Below are 17,917 nucleotides of genomic sequence, written 5' to 3'. Positions count from 1 at the left end.
TAAGCTGCTCATTATGAAAACATTTTGTTTATACACGCCCATTATCAGTGAGCACTTTTATGCCGTTGTGTAAATATGTGTTAAGTAATAATTATTCTAACAAAATGTGGCCTAATAACTGTTTTTGCCTGTTGTTATTAGTACCTTAAATTTTCAACATTGTTGGGTTATTAAGGACTTTATACTACCGTTTTTTTAGCTTGTCACCTCAAATTAAATTATGTTACTGTGAGTTTGATCTGTGTGTTAACGGATCTTTCTACTTAGGAATTTCGTTGGGCGAAAATATTTCGCGAAAATAATTTGCGATTACTTACAGTTACTTCCCTAACATCAGTTCAGTTCTGCATTCTCATCTATTCTTGAAATGTACACCAAAACGCAACAGATGATACTGGAAGAGAAACTGATATTTGAAAATTAACTCTAAGTAATCAGAAAATACAGTCGTGGAACATAATGACGACAAATGTGAGGTAAACTTGTAACAAAGAATGGAATTTGGGCAACCCACAATTTTTGGTTACGAGGCAAGCTGCCTTATTACTGTAGGAGAAGACAAATACAGGGTGTCCCAAGAGGAGTGGTCAGTATTCAGCAATAAAACAAGATCGATCATTCGAAGCAAAAAGAAGTGCTCATTGCTCTTAAGCTACACACCACAGAGGCCATGTTTACTGGACATGTTTTTATTGTTTTGGATTGTTTTTGTCCATTTTATCTCCTCTCACAATATGGAAAACTAAGTGCTTGCAGTGGAAGAGATTTATTTTGCATTATCGAATATGAAAAGTGCTCATATCCCTTAAGGTATAAATTTTAGAGTCCTTGCGTACTAGGCTTTTTGCTTGGAATGATCGGACTGGTCATATCCCTCAGTACTGGCCACAAGTAAAACATTGAGAAACAAATGAAAAAGAGTAATAATTCGTCCAGTAGAGAGAGAGAGAGAGATAATCAGAAAAATTGAGATGAATTCTGAGAAATGTGCAGGCTTATAATACGAACATACAGACAGGAACAGCGCTACAAAGCTTATCGCGTTAGCTTAAATGGAATCGTAATACACATTATCCATTAAGTGACAGAGATTGAGTTTCGGGCATAGCAGAAAATTCTTCAAGATGAAACTCGTAAGCAATTTGCTTCTATGCCTCAGTGAATACAAGAGTTTTTTCCAAAGCTGATTAATCTGGATGATAGTTCGGTGCCTCTTTTAAGCCATGACCTAAATCTATAGTGACAGAAAATGGCGGATGTCAATTTAAAATCCTTAGCCTTCCCATAAAATATTGAAAGATGTGTTTTATAGTAGGACAAATACAACGTTTCACTTCGTTGTGTATGCAGCCGGCAGTACTCGCTGGGTAGAGTGTTGCGCTGCATTTTTCTCTCTACCCATTACCCACTGCAGGCTGCATTTATACAAAGCCCTGTCAACGGAGTGATACACTGTACTTCCCGTATTCCAAAATATGTCTTTCAATATTTAATGGGGGACTGAGTACTTCAAATCGTGACACTGGCAAATTCTGGAATTATGTCATATGAGGATGTTTGTGTACAATACAAACGGGTCATCGTTTAATGCATGCATGGAAACCCGTCATGGTGTACCACATGCATTAAAAGTAACAGGTATGGAGGCCTTTTGAACATTGGTATACAAGATTGTCTTATTCGCTATCGTTGATGATCATTTCCGGACCAGTAGCCTCTCCGCCAGTGTTATCGAACGCTGGATGAGTATAGTATGGGTAATTTGCGCTCCGTTTTAAGAAAAACTAGTCTTCCATGCATCTCAGTCCGTATAGCGTCGTGTTTTCTGAACTAAGTGTCCTCCAATGATGTACTTTCGCAAGTACATTCAGTGGTGTATGTGGATACTGAATGCAAATTGTGTTTTGAATTGATTTATTAGTAAAGAAGTCGTAAATTAAGAAGTCATGTCTGATGCTAAAATTTTATTACAGCGAAACTGAAGTGAACGATAAACTTTTTTCCTTTCTTTACTTTGTGTAGGTCTGCAAGTAAGCAAAAGTTCCGAAAATATTTGAAATTCTGTGCAAAGTTAGTTGGAGGTCGCCAAATTCCGTCTTTTTCAAATAAAGGATAAATATTTATACATATATTTTTTTTTAAGTTATCAGTCGTCTGAGAGGTTTGATGCGGCCCGCCACGAATTCCTCTCCTGTGCCAGCCTCTTCATCTCAGAGTATCACTTGCAACTTAGGTCTCCAATTATTTACTGGACGTATCCCAGTCACCGTTTCCCTCTACAGTTTTTGCCCTCTACAGCTCTCTCTACTTGCATGGAAGTCATTCACTGATGTCTTAACAGACGTCCTATCATCCAATCCCTTCTTATTGCCAGTGTTTTTCACATATTCCTTTCCTCTCTGATTCTGCGCAGAACCTCCTCATTCCTTACGTTATCACTTTACCCAATTTTCAACATTCGTCTCTAGCACACATCTCAAATGCATCGATTCTATTCTGTACCGGTTTTCCCACAGCCCATGTTTCACTATCATAGAGTACTGTGATCCAAACGAACATTCACAGAAATTTCTGCCTCAAATTAAGGCTTATGTTTGATATTAGTAGACTTCTCTTGGTCAGGAAAGTTCTTTTTGCCAGTGCCAAGCTGCTTTTGATGTCCTCCTTCATGTGTGCGTCATTGGTTATTCGCTGCCTAGGTAGGAGAATTCCTTAACTTCATTACTTCGTGACCCTCAATCCTGATATTAAGTTTCTAGCTGCTTCCATTTCTGCTTCTTATTAATTTTGTCTTTCTTCGGTTTACTCTCAATTCATATTCTGTACTCATTGGACTGTTCGTTCCACTCAGTAGATTACGTAATTCTCCTTCATTTTCACTCAGGATAGCAATGTTATCAGCGAATCCTATCATTGATATCCCTTCACCTTGAATTTTATTCCCACTACTGAATGTTTCTGATATTTCCATCACTACTTCTTTGAAATACATATTGAACAGTAGGGGTGAAAGACTACATTCCTGTCTAACACCCTTTTTAACCCTAGCGCTTCGTTCTTAGTCGTCCATTCTTATTATTCGCTTTTGGCTCTTGTACGTATTGTGTATTACCCGTCTCTCTCTCTCTCTCTAGCTTACCCCTATTTTTCTCAGGATTTCGAACATCTTGCATCATTTTACACTGTCGAACGCTTTTTTTCAGGTCGACAAATCCAATGAATATGTCTTCATTTTTCTTTGTCTTGCTTCCATTATTAACCACAATTCTTCTGTGTATTAGTACTGTCAACAACTTGGATGCATGAGCTGTTAAGCTCATCGTGCAATAATTCTTACACTTGTGTCCGTAATTTGTGTTCTGAGAGTTTCGCTGCCAGAAGACATATACACAGTTTCTAACTTACACATTTCAGCGAGCGAGGCAGATCAGTGGTTAGCATACAGGACTCGCATGCGGGAGGACGACGGTTCAAATCCGAGTCCGGCCATCTAGAGTAAGGGTTTTTCCTAAATCACTCCATGTAAATACCGCTATGGTTCCTTTGAAAGGGCATGGCCGATATATTTGACCCAATCAAAGGCTTTGCTTTATCTCTTATGACCTCGATGTCGACGGGACGTTAAATCCTATCTTCCTTCCTTCCTAACTTTAATACCTAACTTTTGTGTTAAGCTATGTACGTAAGATTATACATCTTAATGAATAGACTATGACAGACCTCACAGTTTTTGTATGAAGCAGCAGAGAGTGTTGTACGCTGGTGCACGTTTCAGATTTTCGGATCTAGCCAGCTCTTTAATAGAAGTCTAATACATTTTCTTATTCCGTTTTTAAATTCTGGTATTCGCTTTGTATGAGAAACAGTCTTTCTCTGAAGTTATGCATAAAAATTACTCCGGCAAATTAAAGTTTTTCCAAATGTGAAACCATATTCCACGGTACAACAGTAAAAAAAAAAATCTTGTCGTCCGCAATTTACGTTATAACTCTGCTCCACACCAACAATCAGTAAGTGAAATCAAATCTAGCAGAAGTATTCTAACCCGTCAGTTTAAACTCATTTTAAAATAGAATCCTTTGGAAAGTAACACAACTTTCATGTTCGAGACAGGCAAAATTTTTAAAACATTGAAGATACTCGATTCTGTCGCAAATATCACCTTTTCCATGGCAAAAATATCTTCTGTTTGTGGTGCAACATTGCACACACCCTATGAAGTTTAACTGTCCACATATTACATAAATAGGTCTAAAAGTATATAGCATTTCACTCAGTACCTGAAGTACTAACAATATATTCCAAGTAGGTTTTGGTTCAAAAATGATTGTGAGCACTATGGGACTTAACTTCTGAGGTCATCAGTCTCCTAGAACTTAGAAGTAATTAAACCTAACTAACCTAAGCACATCACACACATCCATGCCCGAGGCAGGATTCGAACCTGCGACCGTAGCGGTCGCGCGGTTCCAGACTGCAGTGTCTAGAACCGCTCGGCCCCACTGGCCACCCCGGCTGGCTAGGTTTTGGTATTATACTGCTCTTAAATTTGTCTAACGCAAAATATTTACCAATGCTGTGCATCATACCAAAAAACAACAAAAACATTAGAAAATGGCGTCAACTGCGTATAGCTGTCTCCAGTGCTTATTCCCTGGCGTAATTCTAAAATCAGTCACTAGAATGACGTACCGGCACCCCCCAAAAAACGTCGTTTGTTCCTGGGTATGTTATCCTCTACCTACAGCAGTCGTCTCTAATGGACATCTGGTTTTTGTTGCCTCTAGAAGTCTAGAAGATCGGAAGTCTGCAACTGGAACTAAGCGACTGTTTTAAGAGTTAACAGGTGAAATGAAAGTTGAATCATATAAAAGTCTTCGTGTGAGGAATGGTGGGATTTCTTTTTTGTAAGTATCTGACTAGTGCTCCGTGATGTTACACTTGGCGTCCTTATCAGAGTGTGCACATCCCAGATTAAAAGTCATCGTCTTCAGCGCAGTCCTTTACACCACACTTTCGTCAGGAACCCCCAGCCTCACCCCTCTCGGTGGCGCTCTTCCGGCTGGACGCGTCGTTTGTCGTCAGCTTGATGGACTGCGGCGGCGATGCAGACGAGGTAGGAGGCGGCGGGGTGCCGGGTAAAGGGCGGGGGTGGGACCGGGGCTCGCCCAGATTAGCGTCCTTGACTCGCGACGGTGAGGCGCCGTCCCCGCTGCCGCCACCCGCAGTGATTCACCGCGGGCGAGCCAACTTAACGCGACAGTGGCGCCGCGATAAAAGTTGGCGGAAGGGCGGAGGAGCGGCCGGGGATAGGCTGGCTGGCTGGCTGGGTATCCGAGTTTTTGGGTCAGCGGCAGCGGCTGGCTGGCTCAGTGAGCCGAGTTAGCGGCTCCCAGATAGCGCAACTTAGCCCCTCCCGGCTGCTCGGAAAGAGTTGCGAATGAGCGCCCGCGCCACACCGCCGCTCGCGAAGATCCAGCCCGACAGCGAGAAGACAAAGAAGCGGTGTGGGGCCATCCCAGTCCAGTCTTACACGAGGTGTCATAGCGTCGTTTCTTCTCAATAAGTACCTCGCAATGCTTCATAAGTAAATGCAACCTGTGGCCTCATTCTGAGGTAAAATTTTCTTTCTCCAGGTATACCCGTATGAAAATTGCGCCGCAGAACTATGTAACGGCTGTTCAACGAACTCTTCAGTATTTTATCGTGCATAATGGTGGGCGTTCTGTGATGGCCTTACCATGTGGATAAGTAAATCACCTGATCACGTGATAATTTACCAAATGCAGTCTGATGTAATTCGAGTCGTAAAATTTAGAAGGAAAAAATTGTGAACAAACCTTGTGAGCGACGTGTGGGTGCTATTCTGTCATGCTGCGCAACGAATTAATCTGAGGTGTACCCTTTACCCTGTGGCTCCTGCAAGATGCAATTTCCACCCCCACACTACTACAGAAGTCAGACAGACGCTCCTAACGTCCTAAATAGAAATTCCTGAAAAACTTTCAGCAATAAATATCTTCCGGAGTCGTCCACTATAAGGAAATGACACAAAAATTCACAAAATTTCTTACGTAACTAGTGGGATACTTGGGTACTGGAGTAGTAGTAGTTAGTGTAAGAAAAACATGAAACTAACGAAAATTATTTTTGTTTTTTTGGAAAATTCTGAGAAATCACAATGGCACTTTTAGTTATGAACTGAACACGTTATTTGCTCGTTCTTTTCGGAATGTGTAGTTACCTCTTAAGGATAGGATTCGCTAATGAAATTTCTATACAAAGTTTAAGATTGTTATTGACTTGTCAGAATTACTGAGAGCCACACCTACTCAACGTGAATAATTATCCGTTAGAATGCTGGTAGGTATGGTCAAGGCTGTCACGTGTGAAACGCAGAGAAGTGTACAGTTGTGGAGAGAATATGGGGCTCGCAAGAGCTGTAGCACACAATACCGTAAGCTTTGATGACTACTGTCTGCACTGCTTGCTGCTGACAAATAACTCTCCCTACGCCTTGGTGAAGTCAAGGACTCCTATTCGCCCCTAGTCTAACTATTGGCTTGGTACACTGCTGAGATAAACAGTCCACTGTGATGCCACTCAAAAATTCGCTCGCAGGCGTTTAACTCTAACTCTGTCTGTTCACACCGCACAATAAGTGTGGCGGCCAGCACAGTGAACAACGCTTAATCGCAAGGACTCAAAATAGAGTCGCACTCTGATTTGCTCTCGACAGAGGTGCTCTCCCCCGGTGAAGTACTGAGGAGAGACTTGTTCCTTGTTCTCTGAGTGCACGTATGAGCGCTCACGCTCTCGTTACGTGTGCTCGCTCCAAAAGCGACAACGGAACTGCCCCTCTCCACGCCAGATGTGAAGGGGTATATCTTTCGGTCTCTTCCATTACTCCTTCAGCTCAAGGCGTCAGGAATATCGTCTGCCAATCAGCATTGCTCTTCTAAAACGGGAGAATGACGTTTCGTTTAAGGCAATGAATCCGGAAATCTGTAGCATCGGCCTTTGGCATTTGCTGTCTCCCTGTGAAAACCTCTGAAACTGCATGCTATGTTTGTAAAGAATGCATAGGCTGGGCGCTCCCACACAATGTAGCGGAATTTGCTTTTAAGCCGAACACAGGGTCGTTAGCCCTTTCACTCGGGAAAACGCTGTCTGCTCTATGGGCGGTAGCCGGCCGACGTAGATAGGTTGATTCGTCCTCTGAAGGTACCAGCATCCTGGCGTGCGGTTTGCCTCTCCCGAACTAAAAACTCTTGTGACCACCGTGTCTTGCATGAGTGTATGTTCGCCAGCCTCGAGTATTTCAACCTCGGTGCGCACTTGTGTTTAACTTGTTATTTGCATATTGTTTACATGAATTCATACAACATTGACTATCTTATCAAGTTTGGGTTCGAATGAAGCGTCTTGACGTGCGGAATATGATTGTGATGGCGGAATATGTAAGCAATGAAGGTCAGGAGACCACAACGTCATACAACCTGCCTAAAAAAATGTTCAAATTTTTGTGAAATCGTATTGGACTTAACTGCTAAGGTCATCAGTCCCTAAGCTTACACACTACTTAACCTAAATCATCCTAAGGACAAACACACATTTCCATGCCCGAGGGAGGACTCGAGCCTCCGCCGGGACCAGCAGCACAATCCATGACTGCAATGCCCTAACCGCTCGGCTAATCCCGCGCGGCAAACCTGCCTAAGTCACAGCATTATACATAGCCCACACATTGAAGAAAATGTACGACTTGTTCAATAAAAACAAAAGTAAAATTAGCATTTCATACGGATAACAACTTGAAAGCAAAACTGAAGTACGACCATTAAGAAGTAAGACCTACATTTTTTCGCATACAGGCATTTGCATACTTTCTTGTGACAGTTGTAACAAATATTACATCAGAGAAACAGATACGAATATCCGGAATTAGCTTTTAAAAAATACACGAAACTGCGAAAGAAACCAATCCAAATTTTATTTGCATTTAAGAAGCCGGAAACGTAAAGCAGAAAAAATTGTAATTGGCCTAAAAAATTATGCACATAGAAACTGAAGGACATCCTTAAAATTCAAACAGATCTTATACATAAAAATTACCTAGGAAATATTTTGACATTATAAAAGAAAAAGGTAGGAAAACTGGGTAAGTTACCACGACAAACGCAAAACAGTAGGATTATTATTTTTGTGAGACCACGAAATGCTATCTTTAAAAATTAAACGTAACCACTGACTTTCCACGAAATATAATTTCCATTGTAATCATGTGGCATCGCTGGAGCTAAAGCGGTCAAATAACTGTCAAAAATAGCTTTACGGAGGTCAACCAATTAAAGTATATGTAACAGGAGAACAACGGGGACGTGCGTTGCAAGAAGCAATAGAGACCGCGTCACACCCGCTAAGACGTACGTGCCATGTGCTGTTTGCAAACATAGTAATTAACATAGATGTAAGGAACGATATTATACCTGATAAAGCATCTTCACGGGTACGCTTGACAATGGAAAAACGCCGAAAAGAGCTCGACGTGCATCCTTGTATCTACTACGAGTAAATAAAGCAATAGTGCAACAAAAACCTGTGGTAAAAGTGAAATAAAAGTATACTGTAACATAAACAGTTCTCGTAGGTGTTTAGTGACATACAGATGATGAAACAGCTATTCTGTAATTACCGAAATTAGTTTCACACACTATAAGGTCATGGCAGTGCGATACAGTTTACTTTTAAAGGTTGCAATACTGGGAAAACCTGTTTAAATATTGATTTTGTTTCAATATTCCCACATAAAGACACAAAATACATAAAAACGATTCTGAAGTACACAATAAGAAAATATTTTATATGGACATCGATGCAGAATCGCTCTTTTTCGACTTTTTCCAAGTCTTCACAGTACAAATAATTCACGGGGAACAAGTAGGAATAGAACGTGTAAGGAAACCCCTTGATACTCATTATAACATGGAAAGTTTAATACGTCCTCCTTTAGCGCTGACACATGCATCAAGATACCATCGCATTCAAATTAGAATGAGCTGACATATTCTAACAGTAATCAATATGATTTCCCTAACTTGCATGGCTAGAGACGGAAAACCCGTTTATACATTGTACAAAGGTCTATATACAATAGGCGTGTTAATGCTCGCAGGTGCATCTTGCACGATTCATTTCAAAATGAGATTCTTGCGGCATTAACCATGAGTTTTGATAAACAAATCCAAATTGATATTAAACGGCTCATCTCCCTATATCATGCTTTCTTTGAACATGAGTGGCTGGTACAGCCAGAAAGTTTGTTTGTAAGTCTTGGATACGATCTGCGGATAAGTTGTTTAAAGTTTCTCAGCCTTATTTTCATATCGGGCGAAAATCGGGTATTTTAGCTCTCTAGCATAGTGTTGCTCCGTTATACTTTATAGGGAGTTAGAATGTGTCCAAAAATGGTTCAAATGGCTCTGAGCAATATGGGACTTAACTTCTGAGGTCATCAGTCCCCTAGAACTTAGAAGTACTTAAACCTAACCAACCTAAGGACATCACACACATCCATGCCAGAGGCAGGACTCGAACCTGCGACCGTAGCGGTCGCGCGGTTCCAGAAAGTATGTACAACCAGCCACAATTTCTTCTTGACGAAATCTTTCCAAAGATAAGAAAGTATAAATATTTGTTTTTATTTACAACAATCGGTTCGTGGTGTGGGTCCTGGTGTCATGTCCTAGTTCATGAACCACGGGCAACGTATGAGTGGCCAAGTAAGTGGTCCTGACAGTCGAGATAGCAGTTACTTTGGTTGGGCATCTCGGACATATTCTGAGTTGTGGTCACCTTTGTGCTCAGACGGCAAAGACTACCAAATCTACCGGTTAATCCCTCAACTGTTAGGGGTAAAACACAGTGGGACCCGGGGCAAGTAAGGCTAGCAACCTGCTTCCCGTTGTTGTTATCTTCAGTCCTGAGACTGGTTTGATGCAGCTCTTCATGCTACTCCATCCTGTGCAAGCTTCTTCATCTCCCAGTACCTACTGCAACCTACATCCTTCTATATCTGCTTAGTGTATTCATCTCTTGGTCTCCCTCTACGATTTTTACCCTTCACGCTGCCCTCCAATGCTAAATTTGTGATCCCTTGATGCCTCAAAACATGTCCTACCAACCGATCCCTTCTTCTAGCCAAGTTGTGCCACAAACTTCTCCCCAATCGTATTCAATACCTCCTCATTAGTTACGTGATCTATCCACCTTATCTTCAGCATTCTTCTGTAGCACCACATTTCGAAAGCTTCTATTTTCTTCTTGTCCAAACTAGTTATCGTCCATGTTTGACTTCCATACATGGCTACACTCCATACAAATACTTTCAGAAACGACTTCCTGATACATAAATCTATATTCGATGTTAACAACTTTCTCTTCTTCAGAAACGCTTTCCTTCCCATTTCCAGTCTACATTTTATATACTCTCTACTTCGACCATCATCAGTTATTTTACTTCCTAAATAGCAAAACTCCTTTACTACTTTAAGTGTCTCATTTCCTAATCTAATTCCCTCAGCATCAACCGATTTAATTTGACTGCATTCCATTATCCTTGTTTTGATGTTGTTGATGTTCATCTTATATCCTCCTTTCAAGACACTGTCCATTTCGTTCAACTGCTCTTCCAAGTCCTTTGCCATTTCTGACAGAACTACAATGTCATCGGCGAACCTCAAAGTTTTTACTTCTTCTCCATGAATTTTAATACCTACTCCAGATTTTTCTTTTCTTTCCTTTACTGCTTGCTCAATATACAGATTTAACAACATCGGGGAGAGGCTACAACCCTGTCTCACTCCTTTCCCAACCACTGCTTCCCTTTCATGCCCCTCGACTCTTATGACTGCCATCTGGTTTCTGTACAAATTGTAAATAGCCTTTCGCTCCCTGTATTTTACCCCTGCCACCTTGAGAACTTGAAAGAGAGTATTCCAGTCAACATTGTCAAGAGTTTTCTCTAAGTCTACAAATGCTAGAAACGTAGGTTTCCCTGTTCTTAATCTTTCTTCTAAGATAAGTCGTAAGGTCAGTATCGCCTCACGTGTTCCAACATTTCTACGGAATCCAAACTGATCCTCCCCCAGGTCCGCATCTACCAGTTCTTCCATTCGTCTGTAAAGAATTCGCGTTAGTATTTTGCAGCTGTGACTTATTAAACTGATAGTTCGGTAATTTTCACATCTGTCAGCACCTGCTTTCTTTAGGATTGGAATTATTATATTCTTCTTGAAGTCTGAGGGTATTTCGCCTGTCTCATACATCTTGCTCACCAGCTGGTAGAGTTTTGTCATGACTGGCTCTCCCAAGGCCGTCAGTAGTTCTAATGGAATGCTGTCTACTCCGGGGGCCTTGTTTCGACTCAGGTCTTTCAGTGCTCTGTCAAACTCTTCACGCAGTATCTTATCTCCCATTTTCTCTTCATCTACATCCTATTTCATTTCCATAATATTGTCCTGAAGTACATCGCCCTTGTATAAACCTTCTATATACTCTTTCCACCTTTATGCCTTCCCTTCTTTGCTTAGAACTGGGTTGCCATCTGAGCTCTTGATATTCATACAAGTGGTTTTCTTCTCTCCAAAGGTCTCTTTAATTTTCCTGTAGGCAGTATCTATCTTACCCCTAGTGAGATAAGCTTCTACATCCTTACATTTGTCCTCTAGCCATCCCTGCTTAGCCATTTTGCACTTCCTGTCGCTCTCATTTTTGAGACGTTTGTATTCCTTTTTGCCTGCTTCATTTACTGCATTTTTATATTTTCTCCTTTCATCAATTAAATTCAATATTTCTTCTGTTACCCTAGGATTTCTAGCAGCCCTCGTCTTTTTACCTACTTTATCCTCTGTTGCTTTCACGACTTCATCCCTCAGAGCTACCCATTCTTCTTCTACTGTGTTTCTTTCCCCCTTTCCTGTCAATTGTTCCCTTATGCTCTCCTTGTAACTCTGTACAACCTCTGGTTCTTTCAGCTTATCCAGATCCCATGACCTTAAATTACCACCTTTTTGAAGTTTCTTCAGTTGTAACCTACAGTTCATAACCAATAGATTGTGGTCAGAGTCCACATCTGCCCCTGGAAATGTCCTAAAATTTAAAACCTGATTCCTAAATCTCTGCTTTACCATTATATAATCTATTTGATACCTTTTAGCATCTCCAGGATTCTTCCATGTATACAACCTTCTTTTATGCTTCCCTGGTACTTTAAATATGATGCTGGCAACAATCAGAGCAAAATGCCTCGGATCTTATGAGGTGACGGAGTCCCACCTCTAATTGACAAACCAGGGACTCCTAAGATACGACTCGGCAAACGAATGGTTACGAGATTTGGGGGGGGGGGGGGGGCTGTTAATATCAATGGGGGCTACTCTGGGAAGAAGGTAGAGCTGGCAGAGGCTGCAAGTAAGATGGGGCTGGACGTTTTAGCTGTTAGTGACATTTGGGTAAGGGGTGAGAAAGAAGAGGAAGTGGGAGAATACAAGGTCTACCTGCCTGGAGTCAAAGCACAATGGGGTGTAGGGCTTTACATCGGGTAAGAAATGGGACCCAGCGTAATTGCAATAAGGTATGTAAACGAACGACTGATGTGGATAGATTTGACAGTGTCTAGCAAGAAAACTAGGATTGTGTCAGTATATTCGCATTGTGAAGTAACAGATCAAGATAATATGGATAGTTTTTATGACACACTCAGTGATGTAGTTGTTAGAGAAAAGGACAAGGAAAGTGTTCTGCTCTAGGGTGACTTTAATGCCAGGATTGGAAATCGAACAGAAGGGTATGAAAAGGTTATGAGTAAATTTGGAGAGGATATGGAGGCCAACAGGAACGGGAAACAACTCTTGGGTTTCTGTGCCAGTATGGGTTTAGTAATCACAAACTCCTTTTTTAGACATTCACCGGTATACTTGGGAAGGCAAGGGAACCAGATCTGTCATTAACTCTATAATAACAGATAAGGAATCCAGGAAGGCTGTGAGGGACATGTGTATTCAGGGGATTCTTTGATGACACTGATCACTATTTAATCTGCAGTGAAATTGGTATTGTGGGGCCAAAAGTGCAGGAGATCAGGTCCATATGTAGGAGGATAAGAGTGAAGAAACTTCAGGATAGGCAATCAGGCACAAATACATAACAGTGGTCTCAGAAAGGTACCAGTTAGTTGAATGTAGTCAATTACAGTCACTGGAAAAGGAATGGACAAGATACAGGGACACACTACTAGAAGTGGCTAAAGAATGTCTTGGAACGGTAGTGTGTAAAGGTAGGATGAAGCAAACACCTTGGTGGAATGAGAGAGTCAAGGCAGCCTGTAAAAGGAAAAAGAATGCTTATCAAAAATGGCTACATACTAGAACTCAGGTAGACAGAGAAAGTGATGTTGAAGAAAGAAACAAAGCCAAACAGATAATTGCAGCATCCAAGAAGAAAACTTGGGTAGACTTTGGAAACAGGTTGGAGACTTTGGGTCAATCTGCTGGAAAACCATTCCGGGGTGTAATTAGCAGTCTTCGAAATGGAGGTAAGAAGGAAATGAAAAGTATTTTGGACAGGTCAGGAAAACTGATGGTGACTTCTGTTGATGCCTTGGGCAGATGGAAGGGAATATTTTGAAGAGATGCTCAATGTAGGTGAAAATACGACCAGTTTCAGATTTAGATGTACAATGGGATAGGAATGATGATGGAAATAGGGTCACATCTGAGGAGGTTGAGAAAATGGTCAATAGATTGCAGTGCAATAAAGCGGCTGGGTTGGAAGAAATTAAGTCAGAACTCATCAAATACAGTGGAATGTCAGATCTTAAATGGCTCCACAGGATAATTGAAATGCCGTAGGAGTCGGGACAGGTTCCATCAGACTGGACGAAAGCAGTAATCACACCAATCTTTAAACATGGAAACAGAAAAGATTGTAACAACTTCAGAGGTATTTCTTTAATTAGCGTTGTGGGTAGAATCTTCTCAGGTATTGTTGAAAGGAATATGCGAGTATTGGTTAAGGACAAATTGGATGAAAATCAGTGTGGGTTTAGGACTCTTAGAGGTTGTCAGGACCAAATCTTTATCTTACGGCAAATAATTGAGAAGTGTTACGCGTGGAACAGGGAATTCTATCTATGCTTTATAGATCTATAAAAGGCATATGACCGGGTTCGTAGGAGGAAGTTATTGTCTGTTCTACGAGATTATGGAATAGGAGGCGCCGGCCGGTGTGACCCTTCGGTTCTAGGGGCTTCAGTTTGGAACCGCGTGACCGCTGCGGGCATGGATGTGTGTGATGTCCTTAGGTTAGTTAGGTTTAAGTAGTTCTAAGTTCTAGGGGACTGATGACCACAGATGTTAAGTCCCATAGTGCTCAGAGCCATTTTTTTAAATAGGAGGCAAACTTTTGCAAGCAATTAAAGGTCTTTACATAGATACTCAGGCAGCAGTTACAGTTGACGGTAAATTGAGTTCATGGTTCAGAGTAGTTTCAGGGGTAAGACAAGGCTGCAACCTGTCTCCAGTATTGTTTATATTATTTATGGATCATATGTTGAAAACAATAGACTGGATGAGCGAGATTAAGATATGTGAATACAAAATAAGCAGTGTGGCATATGCGGATGACTTAGTTGTGATGGTAGATTCGATTGAAAGTTTGCAAAGTAATATTTCAGAGCTAGATCATAAATGTAAGGACTATGGTATGAAGATTAGCATCTCCAAAACGAAGGTAATGTCAGTTGGAAAGAGATACAAACGGATTGAGTGCCAAATAGGAGGAACAAAGTTAGAACAGGTGGTAGGTTTCAAGTACTTACGATGCATATTCTCACAGGATGGCAACACAGTGATAGAACTGAAAGCGAGGTGTAGCAAAGCTAATGCAGTGAGCGTTCAGCTACGATCTATTCTCTTCTGCAAGAAGTAAGTCAGTACCAAGACTAAGTTATCTGTCCACCGTTCAATCTTTCGACCAACTTTGTTGTATGGGAGCGAAAGCTGGGTGGATTCACGTTACCTTAACAATAAGGTTGAGGTTACGGATATGAAAGTAGCTAGGATGATTGCAGGTACTAGTAGATGGGAACAACGGTCGGAGGGCGTCAATAATGAGGAAATCAAAGACTAACTGGGAATGAACTTTATAGATGTAGCAGTCAGGGTAAACAGGCTTCGATGTTGGGATCATGTTACACGCATGGGAGAAGCAAGGTTCAGCAGTAGAGGGTAGAAGGAGTCGGGGTAGACCAAGGAGAAGGTACCTGGATTCAGTTAAGAATGATTTTGAAGTAATAGGCTTAACATCAGAAGAGGCACCAATGTTAGCACTGAATAGGGGATCATGGAGGAATTTTATAAGGGGACTATGCTCTAGACTGAACTCTGAAAGGCATAATCAGTTCTAAATGATGATGATGATTAATCGGTTTCGACAGACATCGCTGTCATCTTCAGGTTAGGCGTGCAAGGTACTTTTTGATTATGAATGTTTTATGTTCAACAATCCTTCGTTATAATGTGCTGCATTTTATACACTAACACAGTAGTTCCCGAATAGACTACTACTCCTGAGTGCAATGAGATGTGAGCTGCTACCCCTCCCCCTGTACGCCACTTCTACCACTCAGTCACTTCCCCCACCGTCATCAACTATAACGCCTAACTAAACTTTAAACTGAAAAAGAATTTTCTTTGAAAACCTTTGTTTGATGAAAGATAAATGATATTTTAATTTGTGTGTGTGTGTGTGTGTGTGTGTGTGTGTGTATGTGTGTATGTGTGTGTGTGTGTGTGTGTGTGTGTGTGTGTGTGTGTGTGTGTATGCGCTGTGACGAATAATGAAGCAAATACCGGTGAACAGCGAGTGCTACTAAAGCTACTGAGGGTAGTTACTTGCAAAACGTGCGTTCTCTGCAGTACTCCTCTCCCTAGCGGCGTTTACTTCACTAACACCATATATCGCTATTTAAAATACGTCTAGTCAAAATGTGTGCGCTGTAGTTACCGTCTGTAAACCACTTGACTGCTGGACTCTTTACTTCTGAAGCGGCAGACATTGCAAGACTTCAGGCTGTTAACGCATTGTGTCTTACCACTATAATAGCAACAATAACGGTCATAATTCTGTGCACAGCGGTAAGTGTTGTGCTGTAAATTAGATCATATATTTGTTTCAAGCCGCGCGGTTTGAGGCGTCATGTCACGGACTGCGCGGCCCCTCCCGCCGGAGTTTGTTTACGTAGTGTGTAAGTCTAGGGACCGATGACCTAAGCAGTTTGGTCCCTTAGAAATTCACACACATTTGAACATTTGTTTCAAAGTAATTAATGAAGCAGTTTCTGGTCTATCGCAGGAACAATCTACAACTTGCAGACAGAAGACATTTTTTGAGATATTTAGCGTTTGTTACGTATGTTTTACTTTTGTTTTCATATATGTGCAGTTCAAAGCACAAACTACGTGGGTAATCGGTGGTCTATGTGAGGTGCCTGTGACTTTCACCGCATGGTGTCGTGCGTTAATGCTAGCAATTTAGGAAAAAGTTTTTATTGATAAATTATACAATCAGTATTAAAGTATTTCAATATTGTGTTAATAGTGCTGATTTTTTAAAAGTAATTTAGTTTCATGACTGAAATACAGTCACAATCTTTTGGCTTTTTACCTTTTAGAAAATATCATTTTACCCCTCGGAGGGAAATTACCCCAAGGTCGCGAACCACCGCACTAACATGACAATCTGATGTTGGGTTCCAACATAAAATAAACATGTTTTTATAACAAAAATACTTAAAGAGAACAGCGAAAGCTGTCTAAATCGATTGTTGTAAAGAAAGAAATATTTATGCGGTCTTGGCTTCAGAAAGTTTTTACCTAGTAAAACAAATCGCTCCTTCCGATTTCTCAACATGAGAAAATTCAAACAATTTCTTCTATCGTCAGTGCTCAATTCGAGTGATCTAACGAAGGAAAACACGCAAGAAAGTATCTACTGAAGCATGTACTCGAAACGTGGGTCCTACGAAGTCTTGAGCTCTATATTTTTGAAAACACATTTCTTAATTCTACGAAAGGGTATAATCACTGTTGAAAGAAAAACAGAATCGAGGGAAAACATTCTAAGCGAACAAAAGTTAGTGACGATATATTTTTGCTGCGAACAGATGGGAAAGCACCGACATCGCTTCTGCTGACCCCATTACGAAAGCAGTGAAACTAATGGACTGCTGTTGAAAATTTGCATTTCCATTTCAACGTTTGATGACAGCGGCACGCTTTGAAAACCACACAGGGACACGTAACTGGAATAATCCATCTCGCTGTGTCCTGTGACCCTTAATCTGTCTGCGGTAATGGCAATATGGCTTGACTTCTTGCCGTTATGTGTCACGTAGTACCTGTATCAATGATTACGAGATGATGTATGCAACACATTTAATAAGGGCTCTTTGAGTCTTGAAGAAAGTGATGAAGGCATCACTTAACAAAAATAAACACAAAAATTCTGTGAGTATGTTTGTAAGTTAAGGACGCTCAACACCGAGGTTATTTGCTCCCGTACTAAAATAGTGAGACAGGAATGTAGTTATCACAGTCAAAACTAAAAATGCATGAAATATAATTTCACTTGAAATTACACCACTCTCCCCATTCTCACTCACTGTCATCCATGTGTCCCTATCCAGTCACGAAGAAATTAAGGTTTTGAAATTATGTCGATGTTAAACTGTGTTATTAGATTGCTAACTGAACTATAGAAGAAACGAGAAAAATAGCTCATGTAACGGCGACTGACGGATCACAACTCAGGATGGTTCAGCAACCATAACACATTTACACATTGTCTCCAATAGTTT

The sequence above is a fragment of the Schistocerca gregaria genome, chromosome 1, assembly GCF_023897955.1.
Source record: "Schistocerca gregaria isolate iqSchGreg1 chromosome 1, iqSchGreg1.2, whole genome shotgun sequence".
Classification (NCBI taxonomy): Eukaryota; Metazoa; Arthropoda; class Insecta; order Orthoptera; family Acrididae; genus Schistocerca; species Schistocerca gregaria.
Note: the sequence above shows the minus strand (reverse complement) of the source record.